Below are 13,305 nucleotides of genomic sequence, written 5' to 3'. Positions count from 1 at the left end.
TACAAATAATGCAAATCAGAAAAAGACAACCACAGAAGAAAAGAGACAAGCATCATGAACTGGTACCTCACAGAGGAGACAAGCCTTGGACACTTTGGATACTCAGAAAAATACAATCTAACGTTAAAATTAAATGCCATTTTACACTCTTGGTATTGGCAGAACTAGAAATCAGAGAGTGGAAAGTGTTACTGAGGTAATGGAAAAATAGGTCTGTCACACTGCTGGGTCGTGTGTAAGTGGGACACTAACTTTAGAAGGAGTTTGGCATACCTAACATTCTAGTTCAAGTGTAGAGCAGTGCCGCAAGCTCCCAGGAAACACAGCTGCTTGCTCGGTCATGTGAATTTTCTCTGGAGAGGTTGTTTTGGGAAACCATTGGGCTGAAGAACAGTCTGTGAGAAGGGACAAAAGGTGAGAAAGGTGTTATTTTACTCCAGTCTCCTATCATTCCTTGGTCAAAATTCATCACATTCTGTACTAAATCTGAGGCACTTCAGAGTGTTACGAAGTCTCCCAGAGCTTTCGTGATCTGGTTGGGTTGGCCTACAATCTGGAGCCGATGCAACTGTTACTATTTTGGGCACAGTAGAGATTTTTGGAGGTGAGGTATGACTGGGGTTCTCTGATTCTGGCACCAGTAAATTTAGGAAGGTGTATATTTTGGTCCAGTTTACTTAATGAAGTTAAATATTTGCAACCCAGTAACTCCCCTCCTAGAGAAAATCCAACATGTACAATCCAAGAGCTATGTATAAAAGAGTTTTACTCATAATTGAAATAACTGGGAAAAGAAAAAGAGGAAAAACAAACAACCAAAAATTCTTTAAATGTGTGTCAAGAGTAGCTGGAATATGAAAGGCAGGAAGAAAATGAATAAGCTATAGCTACAGACATCAAATTAGGGGAATATCATAAAACTGATGTTAAGCAAGAGGACCAAATCACAAAAGAATGTGCACAATGGGATTGTATTTAGATATCAAATATTAGTCAAAAATACATTATTTATATACAAAAAATTCACCATTCAAACAGAATTTAATTCCTGGAATGAGGGAAGTAGGTAAGATTGGAAAGTGTTCTTTCTATTAGAATTCCTGAAGTACAAGGACTATACTACTTGTTATGCTATCTAGTGGATATTTGTGTGCACATTTCATTATTATTTTAGTTATGTTTAGCATTTTAGTTACATCAGATATATGTTTAATTTATTTTTCATATGTAGACATTTTACAAAACCAAAAAATTTATATAGTGCTATCTAGAAGATAAACAATGATGTGATTAAAGTTGTTAAATAACGCTTTATTGGTTGGAATGTTTAATTATGTTACAAAAATAACTTCATGATTTAATCTTTTTTTTTTTTTTAAAGAATTTTTTTCAATGTTTATTTATTTTTGGGACAGAGAGAGACAGAGCATGAACGGGGGAGGGGCAGAGAGAGAGGGAGACACAGAATGGGAAACAGGCTCCAGGCTCTGAGCCATCAGCCCAGAGCCCGACGCGGGGCTCGAACTCACGGACCGCGAGATCGTGACCTGGCTGAAGTCGGACGCTTAACCGACTGCGCCACCCAGGCGCCCCAATTCATGATTTAATCTTAAGTTAGACAATTATAACTTTACTCTTAATTGCTTTTTCTATTATATTGAACTCAAAATAAATACAAATTTTAATGTTTTAGAGAAACATTGGACAACTAATTGCAAGAGAGTGAGTTGGTTACCTTTTGATCGTTTGGAGTTTGGCAATAGATTGACCCTCCAAATACACTTATGAGCTAATGCTCCACTCTACCAATAAGTTCTTCAGATATTCTATTCGAGAAGAGTCATATTGCTATCTTCTCGTTGCTAGTGAAATAAATATAATTGCTTATTCGAAATTGAATAGGTAGGACACTTGCATAAGAGTAATTTAAATGAGCAGATTTCAGACTAAAATAGAATGCTGTGTCCATCTTATTCATTAAGACTATGAGATTATTCATTTCACCTATTCAATGGGCATATAGGTAATAACTGAGATAAGACAGGCAGAATAATTTAGACAGATTGTAACTGATTGATTTGACAAACCGTTAAAAGTATGACATCTCTATTAAAGTTGTTATTTTAAATATAATTATTGACAAAAATGGTTGAGAGGCTCTCCCAGTTGTGCTGAAACCTCTCAAAAGAAAATAAGACCTAATATGATAAAATAATAAAAGTGGGTGATGTCATTTACATAATAGGTCAATATGTCCCATAGATACTCAGTTAAGAGAATGACAATGACTTTGGATTCAGAGAACGTGGGAAAATCATATAATCATTTTGCAACTTTATTTACTTGCCTAATGTGAAAAATTGTATTTATCTTTCAAGATTAAATAAAAAATAGATATGCATGAAAATGATTTTACACAATACTATGACAATAAATTTAAACAAGTCATTAATATCAAAACAAATTATTGGGGCGCCTGGGTGGCGCAGTCGGTTAAGCGGCCGACTTCAGCCAGGTCACGATCTCGCGGTCCGGGAGTTCGAGCCCCGCGTCGGGCTCTGGGCTGATGGCTCAGAGCCTGGAGCCTGTTTCCCATTCTGTGTCTCCCTCTCTCTCTCTGCCCCTCCCCCGTTCATGCTCTGTCTCTCTCTGTCTCAAAAATAAATAAAAACGTTTAAAAAAAAAAAACAAAAAAAAACAAAAAAAAAAAAACAAAAAAAAAACAAATTATCAATCCCTTTTTATTCCTCCAAAACATTAGTATCATGTTTCTTTAGAGTTCAATTACTAAAATAAAAAAATAATAATTAATGAAAAGTGATAATCTTCTAGTTTAAAGCTAAGTCATGTTTTTCTAGATAAATTGATCATATTAATCTAATAAAGTTTTTTTTAAAGAAGAAAGCACACAAGAAATTTGAATCTGTCAAAACAGATGGCAAATCAAATCTAATATATTTCATTTTTCTTTATTTTCTGTTATTCATTGCATTTTTGTTGATGGAACTCATGTATCCTCTTATTCAACAAAAACTAATTTAAATATTTTTTCAATTGATAAACAAAAATTATTTTCCACCCATATTATTACTTCTAACTATATATAGGGTATAAGAAATTAAAATACAGATATACACATAAAATTTGCTACCTTAAATGGATGTTTGGTAGTTTCCAGAATTCATATATTACTTTTATTTGTAATGTTGTTGTAGTTGTTATTAATGCTTTCTTTCATTAATGCATTCAAGTACATTCATTAAACAACTAGCCTGCTTTGTGAACACAATGGATTTACTTCTTACCATCCCCAATAAATAATCTAAGTATTTCCTAAGTAACTACTACTTCAGACTCATCTCCTACATACACTCTTTTTCAGAACCAATTGATTCTTCAAGTCATTCTTATATGGAAGTTTTAGTATTAACTCTAAATGAAAAAATAATAATCAAAAGTGAGCTGTGTGTCCCCATTTTTCCTAAGTAATATATCTGCTGAAATATTGATTATTTAAGGTGGTTTACAAAATACAGGAAAATCATTATAAACAATCACCTATAACTAGGCTAAAGACTCTGTATTAAAACTTTGCATTTGCTGAAAACAGGCAAAAAACCCATAAGACTTTAATGAGGTACAGAGTGGCTATTTTTGGTTGCTGTCCAGATGGTGGCAGGCAGGGGCAAAGACTACTTTGAACACCTTCCTCAAACCCCTCATTCCACTGAGAAAGTTTGGATTTGTTTCTTTTCTTTGTTCATGAGTTTTCTTTAAAGAACACAAATACACAACCATTACGTGACTTCACTTTCCAGCCAGGAAATGTCTTGCCATATTATTTCACTATTTTTGTGCGCCTGTTCTTGGCATTTTAACAACATGACAGGGATTAAGTACACAACAGCACACAGCATGAATTTAGCAATAGAAATCAGTAAATGTTCAGCTTTTTAACTCACAATCTGTTATTCCTGTACTAATGGATTTTGTTCTTATTAATAGCTATAGTGAATTTTCCAGTGAGAAGGTCCAGGATACACTTTATATCCAAAATTTTCAAAATATAATGTTTAGGCAGAGATCTTAATTATATTTTAGCATATTTTAACTGAATTTTACTATTAATGCATCAAACTCGTTAAATAATTAAAATTAAAACACAGTGGAAAGTCAACATCTGGTTCCTATGTACAACAATCTGTTTTCTCAAATTTAACAACACTTTTACTATAATACACAATGTATGTATACATTTTTTTTTCAGATTTGTGTTTTCTTCCAGAGATTTCTTTTAAGGCATGTGCAATAAAACACAAACACATAAGTTTCTCTCCTTCTTTACACAATAGAACATACACTCTATATACTATCTGCTCATTTTGGAGACCTCTCCATATCAGAACAGACATATCTTCCCATTTGATAGGTGAACAGCATTTTGTTATATGAATGTGAATTAATTTATATAACCAGCACCCCAAAATTGATTACATAGTTGTTTATAATCTTTTGTTAATACAAGTGATGCTATAATGGTTCATCTTGTACAGGTGTCATTTCATGCATGCTATTACATCTTTTAAGTGAGTCCTCAGATAGAAAATGGTATTTCCATTAGCAAATGTTACAGATACTTCAAAACATCTGTATATATATTCAATCCTAAGAATTTTACCAATCTGTACACCACCAGCAATATATTAAAATGCTTCTTTCCCTAGAGCCTTGCAAAGTAAATGTATTATTAAACACTTACTTTTTTGTCAATTGGATATATCTGTCATTCTCAGTCCTATCAGGCCCAATGCCACTTTCTTTATTATAAAGGAAACTGTAATGCTCTCCTGTACTCTGCTGCAGTGAAATTCATTCTGTACCCCTCTATCTACATAATTTCAAAATTAAACCAGTATGCTGCTATAACTCTAATAATGGAAAAATAAAATAAAATTTTAAGAAAATATGTTTCCATATGTAAATATACAGATGGGCCTACAAGAAGAATCATAATTAAGCAGTCAGATGTGTGTACTAAATAGATTTACCATACAGGCAGAGATGTGTTGGTAACTCAGACACCTTGAATGGAGGTGGCATGGCTGATGTGATAATACAAAATTGTGGACAGCTCTTGATAAAGATGCAAATCAAATTAGATATATCTATTGTTTCATAAGGTAGTTATATTGCCAAGATATTCGGTATAATATAAATCCCCTCCTCTAAGTATTTTGTGAAAACGTATAAACCTGACAGAGGTTGCTAAGCTAATTATAAGCACCTCTTTTTTTTTGTTTGTTTATTTATTTACTTTGAGAGAGAGAGAGCAAGGGAGGGGCAGAGAGACAGTGAAAGAGAGGGAATCCCAAGCAGGTTCCTCACTGTCAAGTCGTGGGACTTCAACCCATGAACCACAAATTCATGACCTGAGCTGAAATCAAGAGTGGGATGCATAATCGACTGAGCTATCCAGGCACCCCTATAAACAACTCCTATTTGTTAAGTTTATTTATTTGTTTTTGAGAGAAAGAGAGATGGCAGGGAGGGACAGAGAGAGAGAGGGAGAGAGAGAGAGAATCCCAAGCAGGTTCCACACTGTCAGCGCAGAGCTGGACATGGGCCATGAACTCATGAAACCATGAGATCATGGCCTGAACTGAAACCAAAAGTCAGGAGCTCAACCTACTGAGCCAACCAGGCACCCCAACCAAGTCTTTTTAATGTTTGAATGTCTGGCAAAATTTTGAAAATTGTGTGGGACACCAGCTTTTTTGCCCTTTATGTGACTATAACAGTCATTGTGGGGCATCTAGCATCAATGCCCCCTAGGAGATAAATATCTGTTGTCACTTAAATCGTTTTGCCAACTAAAAATACTCACCCAAATTTTCAATAGTCTTCTTTGGGGTGTAAAGCTAGTACATTAGATAAAATGGTATCTTTGAGTACTTTAACTTTTCTTTATTTTATTATAGTTTGATATTTGTTCATTGCCAGAAACTCTGGATAATTTCTAAAAACTATCTGAAGACCGTGGAATTCATTAACAGATTCAGGCAAAATTTGGAGAGCAGTCAGTACTTGGGAAAAGGTACTAGCAATAGAAAGATTTCTTGTTTTTACAACTATTCACTTGAAAGAAAACCATAGTCAGTTCTATGCATAAAGGCCGAAACTCTGATAGAAAACTTGCATTTTTTCCAAACTTAAGAGCTAGAATACAAAGTTTGAAGCAGGTACAAGAGTTAGGAAAAGAGAACAGGATTCACAGAATGGAGATATTTTGAGTTGAGAAGCCTCCAAATCGCCAGTTAAACTCTGTCCAAATATATGTTCTATCACTGAACTGGGTAGGGGGCAAACCCAACTCAAACCAGCTAAATATTAAAGAATTAAATTGTAATTTGAGTTTCTGAGATTGCAGGGGTGCCTGGGTGGCTCAGTCGGTTGGGCATCCGACTTTGGCTCAGGTCATGATCTCACGGTTTGTGCGTTGGACTCTGGGCTGACAGCTCAGAGCCTGGAGCCTCCTTCAGATTCTTTGTCTCCCTCTCTCTCTGCCCCTCCCCAAGTCATGCTCTGTCTGTCTCCGTCTCTCAAAAATAAATAAATGTTAAAAAAATTTTTAAGAAAAAAAAATAATTTGAGATTGCATTTAGGTCCAACCAAGGCAAATGCCTGCTAAAATAAAGAAACAAACAGAAAATTATTCAGAGGACTATATTCTTCATAACATGCAAGGCTTCTGTATTCGAGTTAAGATTTAGAATTAACATATCAAGATGAAAAATCAAGAAAATGTCACACAGCCTCATTACCAAGAACAAAGACTCTGTTGTTAAAATTAGTAAGCATGGAATTTAAGGCAGCTAATATCACTATGTCCAATAGGAAAGGAAGATATACTCACACTGGATAAAAAGATAAGATGTCTCATTAATAAATAGACTATATCACATATATACATATGCATATATATATGTGTGTGTATATGAATCAAAGGGAAATATAGGGTCTAAGAATACAGTATTTGAAATAAATCACTTTCAGGTAGTTTTCACAGCAAAAAAGAGATGACAGAGGAAGAAGAAATTAAATTATAAGATAGGTCAAAAGAAAATATCTGATCTGAAAAGTGAAAAATATTGTAAAAAAATGCAGCTTCAGCAAATTCTGCAACCCTGTCAAACAGATTAACTTCTGTATTAACTTAGAGTCTTAGAAATAGAGAAGGAACAAATGAAAAAGAAAAAAAATATTGGATTTAATTATATATATATATATATATAAATATATATATATATTTGAAAAATGATAGTCAAGTTTTCCCCAGATATGGTGTGTGTGTGTACATATATATGTATTTTTTAAATACATATATCTGTGTGTGTGTGTGTATATATATATATATATATATATATATATATATAACTTCAATCAATCCAATGACCTCTAAGCAGGTAAAATACAAGGAAAATCACTTCTCTGTTCCTTATAGTCAAATTACTGAAAAGCACAGATCTTTAAATTAAAAAAATCTGGACTTAAATCTAGCTTATCAGAAACTATTGAGGCCAGAAGACCATCCCTAAACATCTCTAAAATGAAACGTCTCTAAAATGCTAAAAGAAAATAACACTTAATGAAGAATCTGTATTTAATGAAAATATTCCTTAAAAATAAAGGCAAGAGTAGCGCCTAGGTGGCTCAGTCAGCTAAACGTCTGACTCTTGATTTCAGCTCAGGTCTTTATCTTGTGGTGGTGAGATCAAGTCCCACATTAGGTTCTGTGCTTAGTGTGGAGCCTGCTTGGGGTTCTCTCTCCCTCTCTGTCCCTCCCCCACTCATGCTCTCTTCCTCTCTCTCTCTCTCTCTCTCTCTCTCTCAAAATAAGTAAACATTAAAAAAAAGGAATGAAGTCAAGAATAATGATGACTTTTTTTTTTGAGTTTATTTATTTATTTTGAGAGAGAGAGAGCATGTGTGCATGCACAGGCAGGGGAGGGGCAGAGAGAAAGATGAGAGAAAAGAACCTAAGGAGGCTCTGCAGTATCAGCACAGAGCTCCAAGAGGGGCTCGATTACATGAACCGTGAGACCATGACCTGAGCCGAAATCAAGAGTCAGATGCTTAACCAGGTGTCTCAGGATATCTTTAGATAAAAGAAAATTAAGAGAATTTGTTGCCTACAGAACTTTATTTAAAAAAAAAAATGTCAAAAGCAATTATTTGAACTGAAGGGAAATGAAAAGCATATATTGACTCTGATCTTATGGAATAATGAAGAGCATTAAAATTGCAAACATCTAGGTAAATATAAAGGACTGTTTTTCCTCTAAGTACATTGTAAACCCTATACGATATTTATTTCTTTTAATGTTTATTCATTTTTGAGAGAAAGAGAGAGACAGAGTGGGGAAGAGGCAGAGAGCTAGGGAGACACAGAACTGGAAGCAGCCTCCAGGCTCTGGGCTATCAGCATAATTAACCATGAGATCATGACCTGGGCTGAAATCAAGAGTCAGATGCTTAACTGACTGAGCCACCCAGGAGCCGTAACCCTATATCATAGTTAGAACAGAACCTATATTAGTGTCTTATGGGGTGTTTTAACATCCTCAGATGTTTCTGAATTCTAAAGCATAAAGAATGGGGTGGTTGATAAATGGACTTAAATCACTGTTATGGTCTACATATTACTTTCAGTAAAGCAACACTTATTCTAAATAAATTGAAAGTCTAAGAATGTATATTGTAATTTCTAGAGAAATCATGCATGAACGTTTGATTTTCTTGTCTTTCCTAATAACTGGTAGCTTAAATATTTGATTTCTTTATTCATTCTCTCTCTTTGTCTCCCTGTGTCTCTCCTTGGACTTTTTTTTTTTTTTTTTGAGGTTTATTTATTTTTGAGAGAGCACAAGTGGGGGAGGGGCAGAGAAGGAAACAGGATCTGAAGTAGGCTTTGCACTGACAGGCTGACAGCAGCGAGCCCAACAGGGGCCTTGAACTCAAGAACCACAAAATCATGACCTGAGCCAAAGTCCGACGCTCAACCAACTGAGCCACCCAGTTGCCCCATTTCCTTCGACTTTTAAATTAAGATAATATAATAACTCTGTTTGGTTTATTTAAGCCATTGCAAAATATTTCGTTTTGATTTTATTTTTTATGTGTCAATATTTCTATATTTTCTGTTATTCTTTGTTACGGTAGTAATTCTGATTCCCTTTTCATCTTCTATATAAAAATAGCTTTTTGTCAAAGGTTTCTAGTTCTTTTGTATCACCAATCATAACCCAGGTGTTTCCTGAATTGAAGAAGTTCCCTGGGAGTCGATTGGGAAGGTGTTTACATGGACTTCTTTATATCTGCCATCTCAGAGACCATATGGATAATTCTTTATAGTGCCATGGTATCTATGCTCCTTTAGAGTAACCAGAGCAGACTAAGGAGCAGGTGATTTGTTTTTCCACATCAAGATAAGATGCTCAACTGCAGGGCAATGAATTTTTGTTGGATCTCTGCGATGTTCCACTGCTTGGCCCATCCTTTCCTCCCACACACCGTGTGCACGAACTCCACCATGAAGAGACTTACATGCATTTTGGAGTGTGAGGATTAAATATGTTTTTCCATTTCACTAAAAAGTATTGACCATGCTTTTTTGTTTGTTTGTTTTCCTATATTTCTATTGTTGCTTTTGGTTGTTCTCCAGGAAAGAAAGAGGACAGTGCTGACTCACAGAGTAACGTTTACATGGGAATTCAATACTATTTTACATTCATATAAGTGCACTGCTTTTTTTCCTCTTAAAATCAGTGTACTATGTTAATTTTCTTTTGAAAAAAAAAGGTATAGCATTTTAGTCATTTTGTAATCTGGACCATCTCAAAAGAAACTACCTGTTTTATGAGGAAAGGTTTATGTCCTAGTTTGAAATAGAATATTGGATTTAATTAGGCATTTTATTTTTAAGAGATATGCATTGACTCCATTATCACAAATAACAGGTAAATATTTATGACGAATTAAACTCTCATAAAATATGCTCTCCCAATGTGAGGTAAAAGCCAATAGTAGTGTAAACTGTCTACATTGTAGAAGAAAAGAATTTTTGATTGATTAATAATGGTGTATGTTACTTCTTTTTCACTTTGCTAAACTTTTCCTGGTAGGCTACATATCAAAATAATTCCTAATTATGAGTCAGTAACCTAAATATGACATTTTATTTATTTCATCCAACTTACAAAATAAATAAGCCTTATTTCACAGACTGCTCATGTGCTGGGTTACATTTCTATAACACATTTCTAATAATCAAATACATGCCTTTTTTGTTCACATTTACAGCTGTCTCTTTGTAGAAGAAGGATCAATAATCATCTGACTGGGGTTTTAACAGAGAAAGATAAAGAGCAAAACCTAAGGAAAGCTCACACTAACACATAATTGGAAATAGAATTTGAATGTTTTCCAAACAGACAATTGTAGTCTTTCTTACATGCAGCAGACATTTTCATTAAATAGATTCCTTGGTAATAAATTGTATATTTACAAGGGCTTTGTTTGCAGTGTCCCTTTGAGATGATACATCAAGTTCAGAAGCATCAATAAAAGTGACTTTAATATCCAGGAAAATACTGATGCAGCTGTTTGTTTTCCAACAGTGCCAGTGACTCATAAATAACAAAGTAACACAGGCATACCTTGGGCAAAGTGGCTGTATTATCCTTTCTATGACTCTAATACCAGTAAATCAGTTACTGACTTCAAATTTCTTAGAAAATATGCCTTCTAGTTCTAGACAACGTTCAACTCTAAACAATAACACCTGAAACAAAATCCGTGACCAAATAAGTGGATTTCCACATCGAATAAAGTTGAACTACTCTTTAAGAGTCATTCTAGAAGTTTTGTGCGATTTCATAGTTTCAATATCTCATTATTTAAGGAAGAAGAATTTTTAATCAGCCTCACCTGGAAAGAGTCAACCAAAATGAAAATTAAACCAAGGGAACTATGCCTAAAAAATACAGAAAAGAATGATATCTTGAATTTAATAAGCCACTTTACAAAGAGGTAAACATATTTATATATTTGTCTTTATAAAAATTCTTATTATGTTTGTAGAGTAGATATTACTGCCTCAGGGGAAATAGACACTTTTATTTGTAGTCATAGAGTCCTAAATGGAGTCTGAACTAAAATATAAGAGTAACGGGGCACCTGGGTGGCTCAGTCGGTTAAGCGTCCGACTTCGGCTCAGGTCATGATCTTGCGTCCCTGAGTTCGAGCCCCGCGTCAGGTTGTGTGCTGACAGCTCAGAGCCTGGAGCCTGTTTCAGATTCTGTGTCTCCCTCTCTCTGACCCTCCCCCGTTCATGCTCTGTCTCTGTCTCAGAAATAAATAAACGTTAAAAAAAATTAAAAAAAAATTAAAAAAAATAAAATATAAGAGTATCAGTTCCCAATCCAGTGCTACATTAAGACTACACTGTATTATATTTTTAAATAGTTGAAAGCGCACTGCCACTATCCACATCACCCCAAGGCTGCTTGACTATGTAAAAGGTTGTTTATATAGGTTCCAGGAGAAGCTTACCTGTTTGGTTAGCTTTGCATAAACAATCCTCCACCCCTTTATCAAATCCTCATTTATGTCCTCAATACAAGTATATTTCTCAGCTACATTCTTTAGTTTGTATGGTCTTTATAACTGTCTGTCTTTTTACAGTGACTCCATTTCTTCTCCCCATCTTTAAAATAATCACATGGAAAAATGTCCTATTAGTGACAATTTTGCTGCTCATATTCCAGAAAAATAATGAATAAACTATCTCTAAATAAAAAAATAGCAATATTCAAGGATTAATTATGGTGAAAACATCACATCACATCACATCACATCACATCATAACATAGCATAACATAACATAACATGACATCAACATAACATATAAAAAGAGAAGTTTGTTTTCCGAACTTCCCAACTTTGCTTTCTGTACTTCTATACTTTTTTGTTTCTTGCTATACGTCTTTACTGATTTGTACTTCTCTCCTTTCATATTGTTCTTAGTATTTCCTTCTCTATTGGAAAAATGTTGAATATTAATTTATACTTTAATTTGAAAATTATCTCAGCATTTTTCATCTTCCAAGGGTATTTTTTATGACAAGCTTTCACTCCTGCTAACAACTTGCATTGATTTCATGTCACTTGGGAGAAAGGATTTGGGAGTATAGATGTTCCCCATAACCCTGAAATCAAAGCCCACAGAGGCTCATCATCGGCCTAAATAGCAGTACTCTGCCTACTAGCTGTTCTATTAGTAATGCACCACTCCCTATAAAGGTCTGTGAAATTACATGAACAAAGTTATTATAATGGTGAATATCATTCACCAAAAGAGAAATTAATTAGCCTTAAATATTTAATTTTAAATTCATCTAAGTATACTTTGCAAGCCAGTATCTTATGTTTAATGCTGCCATTTGGTTCATTTACGACAACATATGGTAAAAGGAAAAATGTTTGTGTGTGTTTCTTTAAACAGAATCAGAGCTGATGGGATTATTGGGTTAGGGAGGGGAAGCTAGTTATTGAATTATAAATTCAGTAATTGGATCTGTCTGGTTCTCTGTCCTCTGAGTTTAATGCAGGGACATCAAACACTTCTGCTCACCTTCTGGATCTGAGTACTTCGTATCAGTCATGTTATCAGCAGGCTTTTTACTGTTTGAAAGCACTGAATCTCTGGGGACAGCTTATTATAAAGAAAAAAAACACTGAATCTTCATCTATTTCTGTTAAAAAAATGTATCATCAAAAGTCCTTTTTCTGGTAAGCTTAATATAAAGACATCAATATGCATAGCTGTCACCTTGTAACTTTCATATTTTTATGTACAAAATCACAGTGCTTTCTCTGTCAGATTATTCCAGAAAGTAGCTACAGAAGATAAACCTACCTAATAAATGTTTTAAAAGGTTCAGACTTTCCACAGTTAGGGTTTCAACAAAGAGTTTATAAATCTATTATTGGAATTGAGCTTTTTCAGTATTCAGACATCAAATTTGAAATCATATGATGTTTTACAGTAACAAGTGTTCAGGTACAAGTATTACTTGTACTATACAAGTAATACAGTAACAAGTGTTACTTATGGAAATATAATAGATATTTTTGAACCACTTTCTTTTTAATATTTCATAGAAATGAGTACTGTAATAATTTATCTCCACTTGTATCTATTATCAATATCAGTTTCTAGTGCAGAACAGTCTTTAAAATGATAAT

The 13,305-nt window shown here is 34.2% G+C and overlaps 1 long non-coding RNA gene across 1 annotated transcript in view; it reads left to right on the top strand.

Annotated features, from left to right (window-relative positions):
- Nucleotides 1-309: 309 nt before the first annotated feature.
- Nucleotides 310-13,305, top strand: part of LOC116738315 — an 82,873-nt gene continuing 69,877 nt past the window's right edge. The window contains exon 1 of the long non-coding RNA XR_004344105.1: nt 310-414. This is a non-coding gene — a long non-coding RNA (uncharacterized LOC116738315). The remainder of the gene's footprint in view (nt 415-13,305) is intronic.

This window comes from Lynx canadensis, chromosome C2 (genome assembly GCF_007474595.2).
Source record: "Lynx canadensis isolate LIC74 chromosome C2, mLynCan4.pri.v2, whole genome shotgun sequence".
In the NCBI taxonomy this organism is placed as follows: domain Eukaryota; kingdom Metazoa; phylum Chordata; class Mammalia; order Carnivora; family Felidae; genus Lynx; species Lynx canadensis.
This window is presented reverse-complemented; position numbering and strand designations above follow the sequence as displayed.